We start from the raw sequence: 13,899 nt of genomic DNA, 5'->3' as shown, positions 1-13,899 counted from the left end.
TATTCTTCTTGCTTTCGGTCTTTTCTTGCCTTGATAGAATTGAAAATCATCAAATCCAGCTTTTTATCGGTACTACTCTAGGATTTGTTATTCTTTTGGGACTATTTGACTTGATTTTGACATTCATGCCTCTTTTATGACCCCTTATATTGATGGTACTGTTGAGATAAACAGATATTAGTTAGTCTGTTAGATAGGTTGTTAGAGGCAGTTAGTAGCAGTTATATTTTAGTTATTGTGTAGTTACTTGAGCTGTGTACTATAAATTGAAGTTTAGATGGATAATAAAATTATTGAGGTATTATTTTTAACATGGTATTAATCTCCAGGCCTTTCCTTGTTGGATTTCTCTAATTGGCCCATTTCTAAAACGTGTAGTTTGGCTCGGTTTCGTTCCCATAGCAGTCCTCATCTCTATTGTCTTTCCCCAAATTACTTTCTTAGGGATTTCATTCGACGATCGCCTCTACTATGCCTCCGATGAACGAATCAACCGTGGTTGATTTGAATCATCCTCTTTTCTTGCATCCATCCGACACTCCAGGCACACCGCTAATCGCTCATCAGCTAGTCGGATTGGAGAACTACAGTGTTTGGAGTAGATCAATGCGAATAACACTGTTAGCGAAGAACAAGCTCGGCTTCGTTGATGGTACTTGTTAGAAAGAAAACTATGATCCTAACTTGCATCCTCAGTGGGAGAGATGTAATGCTATCGTGTTGTCCTGGATTCTCAACACCGTGAGTAAGGAGCTCTCGGCTGGCATCGTTTTTGCCTCAAATGCAACTTCAGATCTAAAGGAGTGTTTTGACAAGGTGAATGGCTCCAGAATATTTTTTCTTCATCGTGAAATAGCTACGATTTCTCAAGATGAGTTGAGCGTCTCAACTTACTTCACTAAACTGAAGATGTTATGGGATGAGTATGTTACGCTTGTGCCAGTTGCATCATGTAAATGTACTAGTTCACAGCAATACTCTAGACATATTGCCCAGCAACAGCTTCTTCAATTTCTCATGGGCTTGAATGAGACTTATTCATCGATTCGAAGCCAAATCCTACTGATGCAGCCTATTCCTTCAGTAAACCAGGCATATTCTATGATCGCTCAGGAAGAGTCTCAACGAATCCAGCTCTCTGCTATGCCTTTAAGTCCTGATTCATCGGTATTCTATTCCAAAAGTTTTGGGATTCCTGATCGTCGCCGGTGTCAAGACATTTGTGACTATTGCAAGGTAAAAGGACATAAAAGGGACAACTGTTATCGCCTCATAGGGTTTTCACAAGACTTTAAGTTCTCTAAACGAAGGAATGCTCAAGCTGCTGTGGCTATTTCTGAACCTTCTGTTGTATCCGAGTCTGCTGCTGCATCTGATCTTGCTAGTGCTCCTGGAAATTTGAGTTCTTCGAATCACCTAGCACCCGCATTCACTCAGGAGCATTACAACCAGATCCTCAACCTGTTGTCATCCGCTTCATCTGTTGATTCCGTTGTGAATCTGGCAGGTATTGTTGATAGCTGTGTACCTGCTTCTAGTAAATCACTGACTTGGATCTTAGTTACAGGGGCCACATATCATATATTATCTGATTTTCAATGCTTGCAATCCCCTGTCTCATGTTCTTCACGTTCCATTCAACTACCAAACGGTAACATATGTTGGTTTTTGTTTCCTAAATTCGTCTACAAACCTGTCCAATGTGCTATATGTACCAAATTTCACACATAATTTACTTTCTATGTCAAAACTTACCCGTGACCTTCACTGTTTTGTCAGCTTTTATCCTGACTTTTGCATTTTGCAGGACCTCTCAAGTGGAAGGATGAAGGGGATTGGTAAAGAGTATAGGGGGCTTTATTTTTTTCAGTCATCAAATTCACCTACTGGTTTGTCATCTACCTATTCAAGTGTGATGTCTTCCAGTATTTCCTCTAGTCCATGTGATTCAAATTTTTTTGATTGTAGTCATGTGTCATCTGAATATATGATAATTGTTCTAGCAATAATACAAGCATTTGGCATTCTCGTTTGGGACATGCAACTATCTGGACCATGAATAAATTACCCTTGTTGCATTCTTTTAACTTGGATTCCAAGTTATTGCATTCTTGTCCTATATGTCCTTTAGCAAAACAAACTAGACTTCCATTTCCTGTTAGTCTTACCTCTTCACAAGCTCCTTTTAGCCTAATTCATATAGACTTATGGGGTCCTTATCGAATTGCTACACATAGTGGTCATAGGTACTTTTTAACTATAGTAGATGACTTTACTCGTATGACTTGGGTGCTCTTGTTGAAATTGAAGAGTGACACTATTCTATCACTTAAAAAATTCATTACTTTTGTTAAAACCCAATTTTCAGCCACTATTCAGATCATTCGCAGTGACAATGGCACTGAATTCTTTAATTCTCATTGTTCTGACCTTTTTAGCTCTCTTGGTATTCTTCATCAAAGCTCCTGCGTTCAGACTGCCCAATAAAATAGGGTTGTTGAACGCAAACATAGACATATCCTTGATATAGCAAGAGCACTTAGGTTTCACTCAAAAGTTCCTATTAAATTTTGGGGGGAATTTGTTACTACAGCCTGTTATATAATAAATCACTTGCCTTCTTCTGTTTTGAATTTCAAGTCACCTTTTGAAGTTCTTCATCACAAAGCTCTTGATCTTTCTCATTTAAGAGTCTTTGGGTGTCTATGTTATGCTACCAAACTTAACTATCTTGAAAAATTCTCTCCTAAGGCTATTCCTTGTGTTTTCATGGGATATTCTTCAACTCAAAAGGGATACATTTTACTTAATCTTCAATCAAAACAACTTCTTGTAAGTCGAGATGTTGTCTTTCATGAAATTATCTTTCCTTTTCATTTTCCTATTTCAGAATCTTCTCATTTTTTCCTTCACATTCTCATATTCCTGATTCTGATTTCTTAATTTTTGATTCTTCAGTACCAACTACCACATCTAATATTGATTCCTCAAATGAAACCCCTACTATCTCACCTATTCCCTCCATTTCTCAATCAGATTTTTCAACAGGTGCATATGATAATCCTTCTGTTCAAGAATCATCTCCAGATGGCATTCATTCTTTAGCTCAGGATTCTCTTGTGTCTAGAAGGTCCACACGTGTCTCCAAACCTCCAAATTGGTTAAATGACTATATATGTACTTGCCAATCCACTTTATCCTCTACTACTTATCCCATTTCCAAATACATCTCTTATTCTCATTTACCTACACATACTCAACATTTTTTGGCTTCCATTTCTCATCTTTATGAACCCACCACTTATCAAGAAGCATGTGAAAATCCACAATGGCAGCAGGCCATGAGAGAAGAGATTCACGCATTGGAATTGAATAATACTTGGATTGTGGTGCCTTTGCCAACTGGTAAAATTCCCATTGGTTGCAAATGGGTTTATAGAATTAAGTATCATGCTTCGGGTGAGGTAGAGAGATTCAAGGCTCGGTTGGTGGCCAAAGGGTACAATCAAAATGAGGGTATTGACTATGTGGAGACTTTCTCTCCTGTTGCTAAGCTCACCACTGTGAGATTGATTTTGACTCTTGCTTCTATCTTTGACTGGCCATTATGGCAAATGGATGTTCATAATGCATTCTTGCAAGGAGATTTTGTTGAAGAGGTCTATATGCAGTTGCCTGAAGGCTTTTCCAGCCAGTGGGAGCATATGGTTTGTAGGCTGCAAAAGTCTTTGTATGGACTCAAGCAGGCTTCTAGACAATGGAATAAGAAGCTGTCTGAAGCACTTATATCAGCAGGATTTCAACAGAGTAGGCATGATTACTTGATGTTTACAAGGCGAGTAGTAAGCAAGTTGGTCATTGTGCTTGTGTATGTAGACGATTTGCTGATTACTGGCAGTGATAGTGTTATAATAGAAGAACTCAAGTGTATACTGAATTCTAAGTTTAAGATGAAAGACTTGGGTGAATTTTAGATATTTTCTTGGACTTGAAGTGTTAAGATCAAAAAAAAAATTGTTCTAAATCAGCGCAAGTATGCTCTAGAATTAATAAAAGATATCAAGGCAGGGGGAGCAAGGCCTGCTTTGACCCCTTTGAAGCAGAATAACAATTTATTGGTTGTTTCGGACACTAAGAGCTTGAATCAAAGTGAACAAGATATGGTTAACAAAACACAGTTTCAAAGACTGGTAGGCAGGCTTATTTACTTAACCCATACCAGGCCTGACATAGCCTATTCGGTACAACATCTAAGCCAATTTATGCATCAGCCTGGAAAGATGCATATGGAAGAAACCCTGAGAATTATGCGGTATGTTAAGAAGAATTCAGGGAAGGGAATTTTGTTTGATTCCTCTAGTGCATGTGGCTTGGTTGCCTACTGTGATTCTGATTGGGCAACTTGTCCAATATCAAGGAAATCTATAACAGTTTATTGTATACAACTTGACAATTCTTTGATCTCATGGAAGTCAAAAAAGCAGAACACAGTGGTTCGTTCTTCAGCAGAAACTGACTATAGAATTATGGCTATGACAACAAAAGAGTTAGTTTGGCTATATGGGTTGCTAAATGAGATGGAAGTAAAACAGAATCAACCAGTCAAGCTATTATATGACAGCAAAGTAGCGTTACAAATAGCCTCTAATCCTGTTTTTCATGAAAGGACGAAGCATATTGAGATTGATTGTCATTTTGTTAGAGACAAGATTCAAGAAGGGTTTATTGCAGCTGAACATGTATCTTCGAGGGAACAACCTGCAGACATCTTGACCAAAGCGCTTGGTACTCAACAACACGAATATTTGATAGCCAAGTTGGGGGTTTCAAATGTTTTTTACCCATCAACTTGAGGGGGAGTGTTGAGATAAAAAGATATTAGTTAGTCTGTTAGATATGTTGTTAGAGGCAGTTAGTAGCAGTTATATTTTAGTTATTGTGTAGTTACTTGAGTTGTGTACTATAAATTGAAGTTTAGATGGATAATAAAATTATTGAGGTATTATTTTTAACAGGTACTTTGACTGTTCTACCCTGATCCTCAATTTGACAACTTTAATCTTTTTAATTACTTTCTTCTCCTCATAACTTGTTATCACTATTGATGATAACGATAAGGTGATTTTTTTTCCAGGATAAACTCTCATAACATGAGGATCATCATAAAAGTAGTACTTCAATGGTTGTCTTTCCTTTTTTTCCCCAATGTTGGGGTTTGGTTTTTTCATTACTATTTCAGGATCTTTCTTCACCATCACTTGATTGCTTTTCATTATCTTCCTTATATCTTTGGGGCTTGAAATATTTGGCCTTGGGAAATTTATCCCTAGCAAACTTTATTAGCGACTTGGTGGTAGCTAAGTCTTTAAAAAGCTCCTTGACACCTACCTCTTTGTTTTAGCCAAGTCTTAGCCCAATGTTGTAAATCATCCACGAAGGTGAAGAGGGTGTCTTTGTCACTCATGTTCGGGCTTGTAGCACGAGCTTATTGAATTGACACACATACTCATAAAAATTGACCCATCATATTTATGACACCTTAGCTTTGATCAATCTTCATCTTAAGTTATTTCAAAAACAGAAATTGTTTAAATTTCGCTTGAAATTCTTCTCATGTCCTAATGAAAGTGCCTTCATGCTTCTTCTCAAAGCATCTACGTCACCATCATGATAGTATATTATCAATTAAATACATGTTAATAATATGTACCTTATCGACATCTTCCTTTATACCAATGGCCCATAAATATTGGTCAATGCCCTATAAAAGCCATTCCATATCTAGGGCTAAAATAGTCCTTTTGAACTCTTTCGATCTTGGGGCGTCCACCTTGGGCTTGTATGCAACAACAAACATTCCACTAATCATGAATGCATTGTACAAAATTAGTTCTCCCTTAGGTTCTCATGCCTCTTTCCTAAGGATTAATATATTAACTTCTAGAATATCGCTCTTTTGGCCCACCTTGTCCACCATCTTGCTAAACAAACCTTGCATATTGATAACTCCCTAAAAAGTCTATATTTTAGGTCTTTTTAATTAAGTTATTGATTGTCTAAAAGCCTTTGCATATCATTTTAGCTGCATATAGTTGCATTTAGGACATATTTTCATGTGTTGGATAAGTTTTGCCGATACAAAGTTTATTTGATTAAACTGAAACTGCTGATGAGAAAGGTTTTTTTGTTGATTATGATGATGCAGGAAATGAGTGAGGAAGAATTTATTTTCCGAAACAAATTAATTTTCTAGGGCCAGTGGAACACAAAAGATGAAGACAGTGAGGAACATATTTTCCTTGCCAAGGCAAGTTTATCTTGCAAGTATGACGCGGATCTGACAAACTACTGACGTCACATGGCTAGCTGTCCAATCTACCTCACGTGCAATCAAGGCCCCAAGATTCTGACAACAACCAACCGCCTTTCCATTTATAGCTTGGACAAGAAAATATGGGTATTTAGGGAATATTTAATGATGTGAAATCCTAGGAAAATTCCCTTCATAATTACCCAATCACAGCCGCCAAAAAGAGGAGGCAGAGGGGAGAATATTACAGAGAAAATACCCTATGTTTGGAACAAGGCGGTCGCGGCGTCCTTTTTTTCCACCATCCCCACTCATCCGTCCTTTGTGTACTCCATAGCCAGGCTTCGCCGAGGCGATGACCAGGCCCTCGATAGAGGTTGGTGAGCTAGAGCAGTCATGGTGGTGGTCTGATGTCACTATAAAGCTCTATTCTGGGAGTTTTTCTTCCTCTTGTTCTTCATGTAATTATTTTTCTATGGGATTGTAGTTAATGAATATTTTTGGGATGATGTTAACCACACCATAAATTGTTTTATTTGGTGTTGGGAATGCTTGGATGATATTTTATTTTACCGTTAATGAATGATTAAGTATGTTTTTGTTAAGTGTTGTTTTGTTCAATGTTTTAACATTTTTCCTTGACACTATAAGAGCTTCGAGAGATTTCCTGGTGCCTAGACAAAATATTTCTAGACCTCGTAAGAGCTTTCGAGAGATTGCCATTTTTCTAGAAATAGATTCGTAGATTCGAGAGAATTAAGATAGTTGTACGTGAATAATGTAATAGATCTGTGATGGTGATGTTCTAACCTGCCTACCTTAGAGATAAGGAGAGGGTTTCAATCGACTAAAAGGGATAGACACTTGAGTAGGATAGACAACGCCTATAGTTCACGCTGAGGGGTATTACCACAATAATAATCTGACAAATCAAGGGTTGTAGCTCACGCCGAGTAGTATTTCCATAGCAACCGTCTAAGAATACTCAGTAATTCTATCGGGCAGCCTAAGCATAGCATACCAAATCATTCTTAGCATGAAATAAACTTCTCGCCATAGCGAAACCAACCTAAGTTCCCCATTAGAAGTCTGATTGTGTGAGGTTTCCATATTTGTTTTATAGAGTTTTGATAACTTTAGCCTTGACAACTTTTATTTGTTTACCTTTGCATATTTTTCTTGCCTCGACAAAACTTTTCTGCCCACTTCACAATTTTTCTTGCCTCGACCAATATTTTTTCCGTCTGTTCATATCATTTGTCATTGCATTTTTTCCTTGTTTATATCATTATACTTATATACTTAGGATTAGTTAGTGACACTTATTCCTAGCTATAGCAATCTTTTATAATCCTTCCAATCCCTGTGGAGACGATACTCACTCACTACTATATTACTTGCATCGATTATGTACACTTGCACAGATTTACTTGCCTTAGCATATACATTTACAAGCGATCACATATCTTCTTTGAGCTCTTTTCCCTTTGAGTTTAGCTCATCAAGACATGTTCCATGCCTGTCAAGGGTCTCCTTTGTATCATCAGTAAATTTTTCAAGTACGATGACCCCCACTTCCAATGATGACAAATTTTTCCTCGAGTGTTCCCATTTTTCTTACTAGGATGAGTCTTTATACCCTTGTGTATGATGATCTCAATTTCTTTGTTTGACATTGTAAATTGGTTTCACTCGTAAACTTGAGTTTGATACCACTTTTCACGAGACTAGGTTTGAAACTACCAAAGCGTGCAATCTTAGGCATAAAAATATGAGTTGTGTGCCTAATTTAACCTTTAACATGGATGGATAATACCTAAAACGCACTTAATCGACTTAAAAGGGTATAAAAATGAGTAGACAAAAAACTTAATATGAGAAAGCTTAAGATGAGAAGATGATAAGAGAGATTTGAGTCGATGTTTATCATTTTTTCATTAAATTAATCATGACAATTGAGGTGAGGAGAGCCTCTATTTATACTTGGGTCCTCTTAAAATCGATGATGTCCTAATAAGAAATAAATTCTATGTACTTTATTGACTATGATTAATAAGGCCAAGTCATAACACAACTCGAAGTTTATATTTTATTCTTCAGAACTGGATAGGTTTCTATTTATTTGATGAATTATTTCTCTCGGATGTGGTCCTTTTGGATGGCTACGAGTATAACTTGACTTTGAATGGCTTTTTGGCTCGAAACTCCTCGGGCGCTTATATTTACATGGGTCTTGAACCTTGACTCACTTCCTGTGACATTGAGAATGCACACAAGAAATAAAGGAATGAAGATCTTATGTGCTATAAGGAGCAATGCCTCAACACCGTTGAGGCAGTCGAGTGTTTTCGTAAATGGTATTCAGTTATCAATACCTGATTTGATACCTGATGATTGTGCAAAAACACAACCATTAGTGCTTAGTCATTGTCCTATGGTGCAGTTGCTACCCATGTTTCCTGGATTTATATACATATATTTGTCACATTAGTATTGTCCTCTTCTTGACTTTTAAATATCAAGTCCCCCACCTATTGGAGCAATTTTTTGTCAAGGACTATTATCCTCTTCACCGCTTTTAAACTTCATGATTTTTCTCTTCCTTTTGATGTAGGATTAATTTTCCCTTCTCAAAACATGACATATGGTACAACAAGGGTTGGAGAGGTCCGTATGGGAACTTTTATCAAGAAAATCCAGATTATCATCATTATAGAACGCCTCTCTATATGAAACCAATGGCGTTGAAGCTGCATTCGCATGAAGAAAGGGATTTTTGGCCTAATGTTGAAGAAGATGTTGACGATGAGAGTTCAAAAGTGGAGGGATTGGACTTGAATTTGAGGATGTTAGGAAACATGTTGGAAGAGTAGATGGGAACTCAATAAATTATACAACTCGAAATATTATTTGTACGAGGTAAAATATGTTACAATAACGTTACCCCAATATTACAATATTACAACACTACGACACTAGCTATGGCTAGTTTACAAACACAATCACCATATTCTAAGCTTTGCTAAGCTCTCTCAAATTCTCTCTAGCTTTTCTAAGCTTTTCCTCATATTCCTAAGCTTTTCTAAGCTTCACCCTCTCTCTTTAATAGATTTGCTAAGCTATTTTTCATTTTTTCTTTTCTTAGCCTTTATTTTTCTCACTTGTGTTGCATATTAAACTAAACTAGAACACCCGCATATATAGATGTAATAAACCGTCTTGAACTACTATGGATGCTTCTCAACTTCTCTCTGCCGTCATTCTTCTTTCTTGCCGTGATGGAATTTTGTTTGCCAATTATTACTTAATTAATAAGTATTATACGTGTTGCTTCCATTATTGATTTTCTTAATTGAAAAGCAAGTTGCTCTATTTGGCACATTTAATATGCTTAATAGTTAAGCATAAACAATGTCAACTTGCTTCCATTTCTTTTTCTTTATAGCCACCATGTTTGACCGTGGAAAAGTAAGTTTGATTTCTAACACTCCCCTTCAAACTTGATTTTCCATTCCAAGCTTTTCTTCTCCACTTGTCTTCTCCAATTGATTTTGTTATGAGATCACTCTTTGCAAAGAGATTAAATAGTGAAATATTATTTAATTCATAATCGTTGTACCTTTCTGACATTCTTCTCTCTCTTGTTGATCTTCGAACTTCTGTATGAGGTACTTCAGGATCTTCTATTATGTTGCTGGCATCACTGCTGCTGTTTGACGACGATGGTACATTTTGTTGAGGACCTTGATCATCAGCTTGTTCATCTTGATTGATAAGATCATCATCTTTTAAAAAATAGTCCTTCAAATTTATTTTCCTCTTTGCTCCACCTCCAATAGTCTGCTTCATCGAACTCAACATCTCTTGAAATTATTACCTTCTTGGTAAGAGGATTATACAATCCGTAAGCTTTGCTTCTTTCATCATAGCCAATAAAAATACATTTTTCTCCTCTGTCATCAAGCTTCTTTCTGGTTTGTTCAGGAACGTGGGCATATGCGATGCATCCAAAAATCTTGAGGTGTCCAACTCCTGGTTTCTGACCACTCCATGCTTCATTTGGTGTCATGTACTTCACGCTTTTTGTTGGACATCTGTTCAATAGGTAAACTGCACATCGAACTGCTTCAGCCCAGAAATTTCTCGGTAGTTACTTGCCTTTTATCATGCTTCTTGCCATGTCCAGGATTGTGCGGTTCTTTCTTTCTGCAACTCCATTTTGTTGTGGCGTGTATCTGGCTGTCAGCTGATGGATGATGACATGCTCTTTGCAGAATTCTTCAAATAACTTTGATGTATATTCGCCTCCTCTATCTGATCTGAGTATCTTCAAATATTGACCGCTTTGTTTTTCCGCCATTACTTTAAATTATTTCAATTTTTCCAACGCTTCTGACTTTTCTTTCAAGATATAAATCCAACATTTTCTACTAAAATCATCAATAAAAGTTAGGTAGTATATGTTACCGTCAAGCGATGATATATCAAAAGGACCGGCTATATCTTTGTGTACTATCTCCAGCGGTCTTTGGGCACGCCAGGATCTACCAATTCCAAAGCATTGTCTATGTTGTTTTCCTTTGATGCAAGCCTCACATAATTGATTTGGAGGGTTGATCTCTGGTAGTACTTTTACCATATTTATTTTTGATAACAACTTCAAACCAGAAAATCCAAGATGTCCATATCTTAGATGCCACAACCATGAATCATCTTTGATTGCGGTCTTCATGCACTTGACTTCTCCCGACTCGATATCAATTGTAAAGAGATGATTTCGAGTCATATCAGCTTGGGCTATCAATTCTCCTTCTTTATTTTTGATGGCAAGCGAGCGGTTCTTCATCTGCACTTCATATCCTTTTTCCAGGAGTTGACCAAGACTGATGATATTGCTTTTCAAAGCATGTACATAATAAACATCTGAAATATATTTATTTTCTCCATTTCTCTGAGTAATCATGACTTCGCCTTTTCCTTTTATTTCTGTGTGCGAGTCATCTCCAAACGTTACTCGCCAATAGACTGTTTCATCTAATTTCACAAACAGCTCCCTTTGACCACACATATGGTTACTGGCACAATTATCAAGATACCAAATATTTTTCTTGAATTCTTCATTTCCTTTATAAGTGAGGAATACATGAGATTTTCCAATTTTCTCTTCTTCAGCTGCTGCTACGTTATTTCTTTCTTCTTGTTTAGGAGCAGATCTACAATCATAACTGTAACGACCATACTTATTGCAATTATAACATTGTACCTGGAATTTATTTCCTTGCAGATATCTGTCTCGTCCTCGGCCTCTGAATCCTCATCCACGTCCTGATATTGGATTGTTTCCACTTATTTGATAGATGCCATATGATCAACCACCACGTCTATGAGTTTCTCGACCTCTTCTGTATCTTCCACAATAACCGCCACGATTTCCTCGTCCTCGCTTGTAGCTGCTACTAGCTTCTCCTTTGTTGACATTCATCTTGCTTTGTAGAGCTTGCTCCAAATTTTCAGAATCTTCATTTTGTTTTATTTTCTGCTCATGAGCTTGAAGTGAACCCACAAGCTCATCGATCGATATCTGAGATAAATCTTTTGATTCTTTGATTGCCACCACCACGTAATCGAATTTTCTTTTCAATGACCGCAAATTTTTTTCCATCACTCTAACATTGTCGAGTGATTCGCTATTTCTTTTCATTTCATTCACGACCACTTTCACATGACTAATATAATCATCGATGGATTTTGTATTTTTCATTTTTAACATCTCAAACTCAGCTCTGAGAGTTTGTAAGCGTACATTTTTTGCTTTTTCGGCACCTTGTAGAGATTTTTGCAGAATTTCCCACGCCTGTTTTGCGGTCTTCGCATCAGAAATTTTTTCAATGGTAGATTCGTCTACTCTTTGAAAAATAAAGAACAACGCTCTTTTGTCTTTTTTTTCGGGATTCCTTCAATATCTTCTTTTATTCATTGGACATGGCTGCTTCTGTTGCTGCATTTTCAGGCTCGGTGTAACCATCCTCGATGATATCCCAACAATCTTGGGAGCCTAGTAACGCCTTCATTTGAATGCTCCAATTTCCGCAATTCATCTTTGTCAATCTCGGAATTTGAGGTTGAATCATGTTGGCCATGTTCTCCACCACGTTGAACTCGAACCAAGCTCTGAAGCCACTTGTTGGAAGCGTAGATGGGCACTCAATAAATTATACAACTCGAAATATTATTTGTACAAGGTAAAATACGTTACAATGACGTTACAATTACGTTACCCCAATATTACAATATTACAACACTACGACACTAGCTATGGCTAGTTTACAAACACAATCATGTTATTCTAAGCTTTGCTAAGCTCTCTCAAATTCTCTCTAGCTTTTCCTCATATTCTTAAGTTTTTCTAAGTTTCACCCTCTCTCTTTAATAGCTTTGCTAAGCTATTTTTCATTTTTGCTTTTCTTAGCCTTTATTTTCCCACTTGTGTTGCATATTAAACTAAACTAGAACACCCGTATATATAGATGTAATAGACCGTCTTGAACTACTATGGATGCTTCTCAACTTCTCTCTGCCGCCATTCTTCTTTCTTGCCATGATGGAATTTTGCTTGCCAATTATTACTTAATTAATAAGTATTATACGTGTTGCTTCCATTATTGATTTTCTTAATTGAAAAGTAAGTTGCTCTATTTCGAACATTTAATATGCTTAATAGTTAAGCATAAACAATGTCAACTTGCTTCCATATCCTTTTCTTTATAGCCACCATGTTTGACCATGGAAAAGTAAGTTTGATTTCTAACAAAACACAGTAAAAAGTCAAGATGTTTAAGGACATCATAAATGAGAATTTACTGTGTATATAAAAAACAAATAAAACTTATTGAGGGTGTTATTATGGATTAGAGAGATGAATGAGTTATTTCCCCTTGTTAAAGAAAGCTGGTGGAAGAATCCTCTAGAGTGCCTTGATTCAAGCATATTGCAAGTGGACTGGGTTCCACCATCTGTTGGAAATCTAAAATTTAATGCGGATAGAGCTTTTAAAAATTCATTTGCTGGTTGCGGGGGAGTCTTAAGGGATGATAGGGGCTTTATTAAGGTAATAATCTCAGGTCTGATTGAAGCTGAAAACCCAGAGATGGTTAAACTTGCAGCCATTAGAGTTGCGTTGGAGTTGTTTGTGGAAGCTGGTTGGCATTCTCATTGGAACTTGATTATTGAATCCGATTCAAAAATTGTTTTAAATTGGGTAAATTCAGCTGTCTCAAGATCTTGGAGGGGATGGTTTTGGTTTGAGGAGATAGATAATTTAAGAAGAAAGCTGGCTCATTCATCATTTGCATATAGTTTGAGACAAATTAATGGTATGGCTGATCAACACGGAAAATTAGGTTTGTCTCGTCCTAAGATGTTCAAGGCTTGGTGGGATTAAATTTTGCATGTTCATAGAGGCTTGTTGGCTTTCTCTTCGAAGTAAAAAGGGGTATCTAAAGTGGCATTTCTAGTCGACTTGTTCTGTGGTTGGATGGGTGAGTGTGCTTATTATTGTTGAGTTTTATGTGTAAGGTACTATTCTGTTT

This window comes from Hibiscus syriacus, unplaced genomic scaffold (assembly GCF_006381635.1).
Source record: "Hibiscus syriacus cultivar Baekdansim isolate YM2019G1 unplaced genomic scaffold, ASM638163v2 tig00002840_pilon, whole genome shotgun sequence".
NCBI classification, from domain to species: Eukaryota; Viridiplantae; Streptophyta; class Magnoliopsida; order Malvales; family Malvaceae; genus Hibiscus; species Hibiscus syriacus.
This window is presented reverse-complemented; position numbering follows the sequence as displayed.